The sequence below is a fragment of the Herpailurus yagouaroundi genome, unplaced genomic scaffold, assembly GCF_014898765.1.
Source record: "Herpailurus yagouaroundi ecotype Mexico unplaced genomic scaffold, PumYag 100, whole genome shotgun sequence".
In the NCBI taxonomy this organism is placed as follows: Eukaryota; Metazoa; Chordata; class Mammalia; order Carnivora; family Felidae; genus Herpailurus; species Herpailurus yagouaroundi.
The window spans coordinates 61,073,736-61,086,573 of record NW_024412391.1 but is presented as its reverse complement, the minus strand read 5'-3'; the positions used below and the strand labels follow the sequence as shown (position 1 = coordinate 61,086,573).

The 12,838-nt window shown below is 39.1% G+C and overlaps 1 long non-coding RNA gene across 2 annotated transcripts in view; it reads left to right on the top strand.

Moving 5' to 3' along the window:
- The window catches only part of LOC121028711 (uncharacterized), a 65,143-nt gene extending 52,524 nt beyond the window's left edge, over positions 1 to 12,619 (top strand). Inside the window, exon 4 of one of the 2 annotated variants that reach the window (XR_005789400.1) lies at positions 12,580 to 12,619. This is a non-coding gene — a long non-coding RNA (uncharacterized LOC121028711). The remainder of the gene's footprint in view (positions 1 to 12,579) is intronic. The other variant, XR_005789401.1, reaches the window with a different exon arrangement.
- Positions 12,620 to 12,838: the final 219 nt, after the last annotated feature.

Here is a 12,838-nt window from a genome sequence, read left to right as displayed (position 1 = left end):
GGAGAGAGAACTGGGATTTGGGTTTTGGAATTTTCAGAGATGAGGGTAATATTCTCAGGGATTTGGATTAAGAAAAAAGAGGGGACAGAGTTTATCAGGCAGATGGTACTGCCTTTTCTTTCTCCCACTTCTGTCTTTCTCTAGGGCAGGAGCAGTTGCTCAGATGACTGACCAAATCACAATGTCCTGTAAGCTGTTATGTACTGAAGCTTAAGAGGCACTTATTTTAAATCTTCAGATATCCTCTCTAAATCTCTAAATTTGAAGTTGACTTAAATGTCAGATGAATAGGTCCCTCACCTCTCTCCACTCTCGTTCTCAGTAGCTTCTTTTCAGGCCTATAAATATTCATAGCATCCAACTTATGAATCGTTCAGAGGGTAACTAGGATAGCACTTTGCTCTTTGTCTCACTCTCTGGAAATTTGCTCTGGACAAAAAATTATTTTGCTGCCCTCCTCTTGCAGAGATGGGGAGGAGTGAGGGTTAGGGAAAGGAGATAGAAGAAGCTTTGCTCCAAAATTTGACCTAATTCAATGTAAAGACAAAACTCCTGAAAAAGACCAAAGTCCAGTTACATGACTTCTACCATGTTTTTATGGACCTCAGTGTGTACCTAGAGTAGGATGATTCTTAAGTAGATGCTACTTAGCAAGACTTTGTAATGAGCCTCATTTCTTAGACACATAGAACTTTGCATGCTGTCAAAAACAATTTATTTGCTTAAACATATGATTGTGCAGGCTGTGCAGTACACATCCTATGTGTGCTTTGTGTATAAATGAAGTGTCCAGGGAGAGATTTCAGACTTGTCTGGTTTCAGGTGTTCATGTGATGGCATAAGTGATTCTCTGTCTCTCTCCCTCCCTCCCTCCCTCCCTCCCTCCCTCCCTCCCTCCCTCTGTCACACACGCATGAGCGTGCACACACACACACACACACACACACACACACACCTACCTCCCAATACTTTTCTTCCTCTACCCTGAGAGTTAGGTATACTTGTATCTAAAAAGAGCTAAGGTATAGTTTTATTAGGAAATGAGTATAAGAACCTCTGCCACTGTTTTAGATGAGCAGCCCTAAGCACATCATCCTCAAATAGAGAATATAAAACTAATAGCAGAGCATAATGAAATTAAAAATCCCAGACTAATTATTACTGCTCTGTCTTAGATCATGAGCCTATCTCTGAACTAAACATACTGACTTGGAGACTAGAATGTTCTGGTGGGCCAGGCATGAGTCTTGGTTAATTCTCAGAATTGAGGGGTGGATTCAGCCCCACCTGAACCACATGAAGTAAGAGTGGGAAGGGATAGTTTCCATAGAGAATCAATAATGGAGGCAAAATGGCCAAATATCTGTCACCTGATATTTTTCATTTGTTACTGAGCCAAATTGTCCCCAAACCCTATTTAAATCTATTTCTATTAAATTTAACCTGCTTGGTTTTCTACTGGCCTTCTAGGGCACCGAGATAAATTTGAATCTCTGTTATCTTTCAAATAAGTCATATTAAGCAAGGCAGAAGTTAATCTATATCCAGACTACTATATAAATATTGAATAAAGCCAGACCAAAAATTGTTGTGACACTCAACTAGCTTCATGTTGACATAATTTCTTTAATGGTTGTTTAACAAACACTTAGTAGGTGCCAAACATAAAATTACATTCATTGATACTCTGGTTATTATTGTTCAATCAGCCTAAAATTCATTTATACTTATTATTATCCAGTCTATATTTTTTATGTTCTACCCAAGGATATCACTTGATTCAATTTACATGACCATTTTGAATGTGAAATTATGTGCCAGAGATTGTGCTACCTTTGGAACTACAAAGGAGCCTAGTGGGGAAAAGAAACATGCAAAAGAACAAAACAAGATTAAAATAAAGTATGATCGGGGTGCCTGGGTGGCTCAGTTGGTTGAGCGTCCAACCTCGGCTCAGGTCATGACCCCCCAGTTTGTGGGTTCGAGCCCTGTGTCAGGCTCTGTGCTGACAGCTCAGAGCCTGGAGGCTGCTTCTGATTCTGTGTCTCCCTCTCTCTCTGCCCCTCCCCCACTCACACTCTGTCTCTCTCTCCTCCAAAAATAAATAAACATTAAAAAAAAATTAAATAAAATATGATCAAATGAACACAAATCATTAGATTCTTAGACATATTTACTGTTAAAGTAAATGGATTTATGGACTAACAATGTATTTAACCCTATTAAAATGACACATAATGACTGAGGAATCAATTTTCTTAGTTAATCCAAATTGAGTCCAAGACCCTTGCATCGTTTCCTAAATGCTCACACATCATCTGTTTAGCAAACACCTCTAAAATTTTCTTAGAAATCAACTTCACATTTTAGACATTTCCAAAATTTATCTTCCTCACATTTCTTTTAAAATCAAGACTCTTTAGTACTCTTACTTATTTTCTGTGATGTCCCCAAAAGACTTAATGTTAACTTGAAAACCACTTCTGCCAGTTCTTTAGCACCCTGGAATATAAAGTATCTAGGAGCAGATATATTCATTCATTAAAATGAAGGAGTTCTTACTAAGTATTTATCCAAAGGATACAGGAATGCTGTTTTGAAGGGGCACATGCACCCCAATGTTTGTAGCAGTGCTATCGACAATAGCCGAAGTATGGAAAGAGTCTAAATGTCCATCAACTGATGAATGGATAAAGAAGATGTGGTATATACATACAATGGAATATTACTCAGTGATCAAAAAGGATGAAATCTTGCCATTTGCAGCAACGTGGATGGAACTGGAGTCTATTATGCTAAGCGGAATAAGTCAGTCAGAGAAAGACAAATATGTGAGTTCACTCATATGTGGAGTTTAAGATACAAAATAGATGAACAAAAAGGAAGGGAAGTAAAAACAACATAAAAACAGAGAGGGAGACAAACCATAAGAGACTCTTAAATACAGAGAACAAACTGAGGGTTGCTGGAGGGATTTTGGGTGGGGGAGTGGCCTAAAAGGGTGAGGGGCATTAAGGAGGACACTTGTTGGAATGAGTACTGGGATGAATCACTAAATTCTATTCCTGAAATCATTATTATACTATGTGTTAACTAGGATGTAAATTAATAAAAAATAACAACATGACCTTAAAAAGTAGAGAAATGCTATATTCTTTTATCTTACTGCTTTTATCTCTCTAGACCAGTGGTCTTCAAACTTTAGCATTATCAGAATCATATGTAGAGTGCGGAGCCTGGCTGGGATTCTCTCTCTGTCCCTCTGTCCCTCTCCCCTGCTCACATGTGCATTTTCTCTCTCCCTCAAAAAAAAGTTTAAAACATAGATAAAATCAGAGTTTCTCATTCAGTGGATCTGAGATGGGGCCTGTGAATTTTTGTTTCTAACATGCTCCCAGGTGATGATTATGCTACTGGTCCAGGAACCACATTTTGAGAACCACGACCCTACTATTTACATCTACCACTTAGTTTGGAAATCATTTTCCTTGCCAAAAAAGATAAAGGAAAATTAGGAATGAAATATTTCTGCTTTCTACCTATAACTCAGCAACATCACACCATCTTTCCTGAATTTGTTTATCACATTTACTGATGTTTTACTTAACATCAGTAAATTTAACGAATGTTTGCTGAATGCCTACTATGTGCCAACTGCTGTAATAAGCACTAAGAAAGCAAAGAAAAAACAAGTCCCCAACTCAGAGAGATGTTCGTATGGAGTTAGACTAAATAGTAAGCAAATGGAATCTCCTGGAAAATGCTGTGTTGAAGTTTGCTAGGATTATGTGAGACCAGAGCAGCACATATGTGTATTTTTTAAAGTTGAAGTATAATTGAAACACAAGGTTACATTACTTTCAGACATATGTGTATTATTCATGAGTCTTTTATAGGGGAGGTACAGGGACAGTTCTCTCCTAAGAGACAAGAATTGTTCTGTTACCAAGGGAAGTGATGCTGGGCAAACAGAATCCATATTCCATTTTGGGGGTTGGGGAAGATTTTACAGAAGAGTTAACATACTGTGAAATATTCCTATAGGTCTTTCTTAAATTTTTCTGTTTATTAACTTATACTATTGTAGCTTTTGTTTACATGCTTTTTCTTTTTACATTTTAAGTCATTGATCATCCTACAAATAATTATAAGAAAATGAAATTTTAAATAATTTTGAGTATCGTTTTCTCAGGAATTAGAGATAATAGACCCACATTACTACACCTACCTGCTGCTCCCTGCACTGAGTGGGAGCAGAGCCAAGGCCCTGGAATAAGTTGCACAGCATCACACATGAATGACTAGGGTCCAGGTACATTTGTAATCTGGGAAGCAGAGACATGGGAGGGGAAAAGGGAATCACAGGAGATACACCATGAGCTCTGTCCGATGTTGTTCCAGAAATCCAAACCTCAAGGGGAAATTGAGTCAGAAACCAAGAAGAGTTAGGCAATGTCAAAAATTAAGGTTCTAGGTGGTACCAAAGACTTTTCCGTAAAACTTTTTTTTAGCCTCTAAGTGATTTGTTTTGGCTTTCGGCTCTATTGGGTCATGGTATACTAAAGGCTGAGTTCAGCCCTTGACATAATTTCAGGCACAATCTTTTTACTGGGTGTGAACAGGCCTGCAGCATGGTTGCCATGTAGTTTCTCACACTATGGCCTCACCTCTTCACAGGGGTACCCTGAGGCAGCACTCTCCTTCCTCTTAAGAATAACAGGAGATAGGGGCGCCTGGGTGGCGCAGTCGGTTAAGCGTCTGACTTCAGCCAGGTCACGATCTCGCGGTCCGTGAGTTCGAGCCCCGCGTCAGGCTCTGGGCTGATGGCTCGGAGCCTGGAGCCTGTTTCCGGTTCTGTGTCTCCCTCTCTCTCTGCCCCTCCCCCGTTCATGCTCTGTCTCTCTCTGTCCCCCCAAAAATAAATAAACGTTGAAAAAAAAATTAAAAAAAAAAAAGAATAACAGGAGATTACAGGCAATGGAAGAGAAAATTCCACAGTTTTTAATTTTTTTTTTTTACATTTATTTTTGAGAGACAGAGATACAGCACTAGTCAGGGAGGGATAGAGAAAGGGAGACACAGAATGCGAAGCAGCCTCCAGGCTCTGAGCCGTCAGCACAGAGCCCGACATGGGGCTTGAACTCATGAACCATGAGGTCATGACCTGAGCCGAAGTCAGACGCTTAACTGACTGAGCCACCCAGGCACCCCAAGAAAATTCCAGAGTTTTGTCTTGTACACATTACTTTTACCTATAAAGGTAAGAGATATAAGGTATTTCAAGCCTTTAGCTTCTGTAGCCCATGTGATCTTTCTTTCTCTCTGATATGCACACACATGAGAATATGTAATAAAAACTGCAATTACCTCTGGGTAATTGGGTCATCATCACTTAACAAGTATTTATTTAGTATCTACTAAGTGCCAGGTCCATTTTAGGTGCTTGGGATGTGCTAATGAATAAAATAATCAAGAATACTCCCTGTCCTTGTAAAGCTTACTTTCTGGTGGTGTTTTTGTACGTCCCATGTGAGTGAAAGTATCAGATTTTCCCCTGAAATGATATTTAACTGGGAAGGGGTCCAGTTAATAAAGTGGGAGAACCGCAAGGAACATGATGTAGACAAGTGGCTTCTCTGAGCAGTAGAGTACGTAGAAAGGGCATGAGTGACAGAGATAAATTCACTTTGCAGTTTTGTTTGGTGTAAAACCATCTATCTTTTGAACAAAAATGGAAAAAACTCAATTAAAATAGGAAACATACAAATAGGCAGATTTAATAAATGAAGCCATTTTCTTTTTCCTCCCAATAAATATGTTTCTGCTTTTCAGGTTTTAATAAAATCCGCCTACTAGTCAGTTGGTCAGTCAGTCAACGCCTTATGCTCATAGTTTCATGGTAGGGCACTTGTCAGATAAGAATCCCATTTCTTTTTTCTTACATGGTTTCAAGAGCTGTCTGGCAGACAGGCTATTGAATTGAATTCAGGGATGCTTTCATATTAGTGCCATGAAACAGGCAATTCACCATATCTCCACAAGCCACATTACTGACCCCCAATGAATGATATTTGACAGAAACAGTAAAGAGTGTCTTATCTAGCATCTAACAAGCATTGCTTTTCCCAGGATGGGCAGAGAAGGGGATGCTGAAGGGAGGCATCACATGTAAGTCTTAGTATCACTGAGTAATCACAAAGAGTACATTGTAAGTAAGTCAGCCCACGACAATCATTGTGGCTAGAAAGCTTATACTATGGCATCTGTCCTTGAAGTGAAATTCCATTTCAAGTGCAAAAGAATAACAAGTCCCATTCTCTGGAAACTCTGAAAAAGGGAGCCCATTTATTCCTGGAGAAGGGGAACTGGTCCCTGAAACTATGTAGGAGATCAGAATGGATATGTGAGTGGACTTTGTTGCCAAGTCTTGTGGGATCACAGGGCCAGAGTTGCTAGCAAGTATTTACCATGGGGAAAAGTATTTTGTCCTGGGTTTTCCATTCAATTATAGGTGTGATGTTTCAGAAATGCCCGCAAAAGTACTGTAGCAAAAAGACCTTAGATGGGGACAATTAGCTAGTCAGTTAACACTTCTGCTAGCTGCTGTTTTCTGTTGGACACAGACTGAAGCCTTAGTGTAGGTAGATAATCTCATCCTGAGACAGAGGAAGACTTTTCTAATTCTTAATGGTGTCCTTTGGGACTTGTGTTAGAGTTTCATAGGGTATCACTGGGAATCAGCTGCAGATTTCCACAGAATTCTTTATTGTGAAAATTGCTACATCAAATGAACAATGAATTGGTTCACAGCTACTTTGGGGTAGATGGGTGGGAAGTATCACAATAGTTGTTTCCCAATTTACAAACAGTAGGAATTTTTTCCCTTGAAAAATTGGACACATAGGTAGCTATAACTAGTCTGATGTTTAGCCTTTCATTCTATTACAGTGTTTTGTGTGCTAGCATCAGTGGAGAATGGGTTTGGGCAGGGTTGACACTATTTTATAGAACGATTATTAAAAGTCTGTATGGGATAAAAATTCAAAACAAATAATTTTCCTAGAGTTGTAGATTCAAACTAAAATTAAATCCACAGTTATTTTACTGTGGCTAGAGGTGGTAATCAAAGATTAAGTGGATTTGCCTCACTGGGGGTCCCCACTTACCACCAAAGCACCTCTAATCTCTGGATTGAGCCCTATTCCTGCAATGTAACTCATTTGGTTCTTTCACACTCCCCCCCCCCTTCAACTCTAATAGATTCCTGTGGCTTTTGTGTTATATTTTCATTGTTCTGATCAAATAATTATTCCCATCCCATCTTGCTTATGTTTCTTTGCATCATCATCTCCTTTGTTGTGCAAGATTTAAACTTGCATGCACTCCCTCTCCTCTCCTCCATGCTAATCCCACCCAGGAATCATTCTGTGGATGAATAAAAGGTGTTGACTGTTCAGTATGTTTTCTGTGTATTGTCAGCTACTTTATTACTGCCTCTCTTCAGTTCTTTGCTGCTAAGAATGTGGAGATGTTCATTTAAATCTCTAGGCTTCTGTCAAGTCACAATGGAATGGATGCCTGAGATCGGGTGGATGCTTTGAGTAAAACTGAAAGCTGCGTCTAACTTGTGTCAGCAGCTAAGTGGTGCAGAATGCAGAAATACCATCCTCAGAGGATACAGAAAAAGCCTCTTCAGAGTGGGACTATTTTCCCAGAAATATGAAACTTACTAATTTCTAGTGTCCAGGGATTTATAATCATAGTGAATGAATAGAAATTTAAGATTTTGTAGTTGTCATTCAAAGAATATTGGAGATCCAAGGTATGTTCTCAAAGTGCAAGCACAAACTGTGTTCATCCCAGTACTCTCTTCTCTGTGAAATGTCCATCAATATCATTTATTTTTTTCGGAGCATATCTCAGTTTGGAGTCCTAGGAAACATCATTCAGGGGCATCTGGATGGTTCAGTCAGTTAAACGTCTGACTCTTGGTTTCAGCTCAGGTCATGATGTCACGGTTCCTGAGTTCAAGCCCCATGTCGGGTTCTGCACTGGCACTGTGGAGTCTGCTTGGGATTCTCTCTCCCCCCTCTCTCTCTGCCTTTCTCTCTCAAAAATAAATAAACATTTTTAAAAAAAGAAACATCATTGAAATAGCCATTAAAAGGAGGGAGGTGAACATTATGCCAAGGAAAGATATGTCTGCTATCATGTTTAACATATATTCAGTGTGTACTATATAATCCAATTGTGTTATACACACACCAGACACACACACATAACCCAGAGAACAAACAATTAAATTGCATACACCAAAACATTAGCTGGGGATATCTCTAAGGGCTAGGATTACAGAGGATTCTTATATTTTTCTTTATGGTCATCTCTATTTTCACAATGAATGAAAACAATATTATATATTACAAATTAAACCACAGACAATTGACTTCATACATAGAGGGACTCCAAGGGTATGAGACTTAACATTAGGAACAGAACAAAAAGTCCATGTTACACTTGTATGATTTCAAAAGGAGTAACTTACAGGTTTCATAATGATTCACTGGTTCTGAAGGTGAAAACAAGTTCTGATACATTTCAAATTAATTTCATTGAGGCTTTCAGTGTGCCCATTTAGTGTTCCAATGTTTTGCTTATATCTAACACTAGTTTCAGATGGTGTGGGAAGGAAAAAACAAAGTTTTTTTTAAGGCAGTGTCATCACATTTTATCCTCAAATTTGGAAACAAAAGTTTATTGTGCCCTTCTTCTATACATGCATGTATGCCCTTCTTTTGAGATACTTAAAGAATGTTTTTCTACTAACTCTTATGCCTTTTTGAAAGTTGGATCTTTTTAAAAATTTATTTAGTGTTTTTTGATCTCCTTCCAAAAGCTTTATGACAGCTGAGTTTAAGTGGCTGCTTCAGGCTACAGAAGTCAAAAGATGAAATTGAATTATGCTTCCAGGATTAGCATACAAAATCAAGAAAAATTTCATTCATTATGATTAATTAATCCAGAGGCACAGTGGTAGTATTATGATTATATTGTATCTGGAACTTGGCATATTTTCAACTGACATTTACATGGTAAAGGAGAAAAGGGAATGGTAACTGTGCCTGGCAAACTGCTCAATAATAGACAGGCTGGGGAAAAAAAGAAAATAAAAGAACAAACGAGATCAAGGAGAAGAAAAGATGTTATATATTGCATATGGGGGGTTGGATCTTTTGAGATTTGTCTCACTTGATTATCTCCTGGAAAATCCTGTAATATGGCATAATGAATGGCTTACAAGTCAGTTACCCTCAATACTGTTTTTACTATATGACTCAATTTGTCGTACACGGTGTTATAATGAAAGTTACTCACAATGATAGTGACATTCAGTAATAAAAGTGACAAGTGAGTAATAAAAAAAACATTTCAGGGGTGCCTGGGTGGCTCATTCAGTTGAGTGTTTTACTCTTGATTTTGATCCCAGGGTCATAGGATCAAGTGCTGAGCTGGGCTCTTTGCTGAGTGTGAAGCCTGCTTAAGATTCTCTCTTTTCTCTCCCTCTGCCCTGACTCTCAGGCTTAAACAAAGAAACAAAAAACCAAAACATTTCAAAAATGCCTGTTCAAGAAGAGGCATTGCTAGCAAGAGTTGTCTTCTCAAATCCTTTTATATGGACTCCTTTCCTTTGTTTTAATAAACTTCAAAGTAAGATTACCTGGGATTTGTATTACCATCTAGCAAAACAACTGGTGTATCTACTGGACCAGGACCAGCTAAGGAGGGAGACTTCTCAAGGATGAGGCAGATGGAGAAAAACAGGGAGAGAAAAAGAAAGTGAGAGAGAGAAGGGAGAGAATTAGGAGTGAATCCCATTAGCCATTGCTCTAAGAACACTGATGAAACAAAACAAAGTCCCTGTGGCATGCAACAATAAATACATATTTGCCATGCATCTGTGGGTCAATTCTGCTGGTTTCTGCGGGGCTTGCTCATGCATATGCAAATCAGGGGTAGGTCAGTTGCCCTAGGTTAGTTGATACCACTGGGTTTCTCAGCTTTAAGTTGCAGGTCTGTAGGTCAGCTAGGGGTCTCTGCTCCCCATCTTTCTTGGACCAGCCGGCCAGCTGAGGCATATTCTTCTTATGACAAAGATAGAGGCCCAAGAGAGAGCAAGTTCCACTGCACCAACAGCTCCAAGCCTAAATGCCCATGACATCTGTAAACATCTCATTGGTCAAAGGAAGTCACATAGCCTGGGCATTAGTGGGATGTGGAAATAGGAGACCCCAGAGAGAGCGAGAGAGAGTAAAGAACTGGGAGCAATAACTCCATCATCACAGGAGGTGAAAGCAGAAGGGGGAATGAGCGTGAGAGAGACCTGGAAACAAGCAATTTCCTTTAGATCTTCCCCAACTAATGGCCTAGCAAATGAGGGAAGGCATGCTGTAATAGGTTTGACCCTTTAATGTGTTGGGATCGTCATTAAAATTTATTTTGAAGGATTCTTGCTAATAAGGTGGTGATTTGGGGGAACACATTCTGTTGTGGGTTACAATCCCACTTTGGCAGCAACTTTCCAGTATGTTGGCATGAAGTTTTTTTCTGAGCAGTGTGGGAGAAAGTTTCTTTTCTGGGGGCCTGCGAATTTCCATTTGTCATTAATTTCGAATGACGTTGTCATCATGACAGCTTACAGATGCAAACATCAGAGGCAGGTAGGTGTAAGCCAGGTTGTTCTCTGAAATGTACTGTTCATAAGTGCTATATATGGATGAGGATCCAAAATATATTTCATATATGAGAAAGCCAGTTAAAGACAAAGAGCACTCTAATTATCAAGGCACATATTGGAATACTTACAAAAGAGTGGCCTCTGTATCTGGTTATAGATCCATTTGTGTAACATTATGCAAAGGAAACCCTTTATACTCCTTGAGGAACCTCATTTTCTATACATGTAAAATGAGATATTTAAATGGGGCAAAACTCACCTGAATAACTGGAACACCTATGCTGAAATAATCAATCAAATCTGTAATTTTGATGAAACTAAATGTGTTCTACTTTCAGTGTTTTGCAAAAGCTTTGTGGCATGAGCATCTATTTGAACATGTAGGTAACTTCTAGGCAATGCCAGGATCAGACATTGCACTGGAAAAGATAACTGATATCTTTTGTCTGCCCAACACTCTTTTCTTCATATGTCCACTGCTTCTCTACTATAGGAGATTCTGTGGAAATTGTCAGTCAGGGGACCCTGCCCTCCTACCACTACCACTATTTGACCATAACTAAAGCAATGAGACTGTATCTCCTGAAACTGTGTATCTTAAGGGGTGATACCCAGGGATGGAATCCCATGAACAAGTGTAAAGCAGATGGAGCTGAGCCATCCAATGGCAGGGTACTAAAGAGAGAGAGTGTGCTCTTAAGTTCCATTACCTAGATCTTCAGAGTTTCCCTGGTTTTGACCTTTTCCAAGACTAGAATTTTTTTCCTTGGCTCTGTAACCACTCTCTTTCTAATAAATTGATTTTTTGTTTATGTTAGCCAGAGTCAATCTTTTTAGGTTTATTGTATCTATCTCGAGAGAAAGACAGAGAGCACAGCAGAGGCAGAGAGAGGGAGAGAGAGACAGAATCCCAAGCAGACGCCCCACTGTCAGCATGGAGACTGATGTGAGGCTCAAACTCACAAACCTTGAGAGCATGACCTGAGCCAAAATCAAGAGTTGGGTGCTTAACTAATTGAGTGACCCAGGCGCCCCCAGTGTCAATTTTTGTTGCTTGCAACCAAACAAACCATACTTGATAATATGGATGGAATCAATTGGCCTCCATTCCACTTTCATTTTAATTGGAGAGACTTGAAAGCCAATACACTCATCTCTCATACTCCCTTATAGCTAGAGTTCTGGATGTAATTCCAGTTCCATCAATTCAATGCATTAGTATAAGATTTAGAAGTCTGAAGTGAGAGAGGCCATTTTCCTGTTCCTTCGTGGCTGTCCTTGTTGATAAGCATGGTTGTAAAACTCTGAAATTTCTCTGCAGCAGTATCCTGCTGTCTGCTCTCTAGCTTCCTTAGGAAGCTAGATGAGAAGTTGGGATGGTGGCGGCAGCAGCAGTGGCTGGCTCTGACCTCTTAATCCCTGCATTGTAATTTCTTGGGTACCCAAGATTGGTGGTAGCAGTGGCAGCAGAGTGCTAGCATGTTCTTGATTTAGGCTTGCCTTCAATGGTGGGTCATTGGTAGTAGCCGGTGGTGGGTCAGTTCTGTACTATTCTGCCATCATTTCTAGAGATCCAAACTACAGTCTGATCCTTCCACACCTCTAATGATTTTATAAGAATTCGTTTTCGGTATTAAATTCTTCCTGCTTATAAATATCTGAAGTGGTCTTTCTTTCCTGTGCTGAATCTTGATTAATATAGAATCCTAAGTGATACAAATACATAAATGATCTAGAAAAGGATCATATGAGCTGATTGGGTAGGAATATGTAAATTAAGCTAATGTACTACAAGGATGGTCAAATTAATTTTGTACTTGAATTTTCTATTTCATCATCAACAGATATGTACTTATATCATTAAGAATACAGGAGCTATAATATTTGTAAGGTATAAATAAACATTGAGTTATAAGAATTCAAATTTTGCAAAGTAATTAAGGGAATTTCCTTATAATAATTTTGTCTAATATTAATATAGTTACAGCAGACAGTTTTTTAATTGAAAAGTTGATTCTGAGGGGCACTTGGGTGGCTTAGTCATTTGGGTGTCCGACTTTGGCTCAGGTCATGATCTCACCATTCATGGGTTCGAGCCCTGCA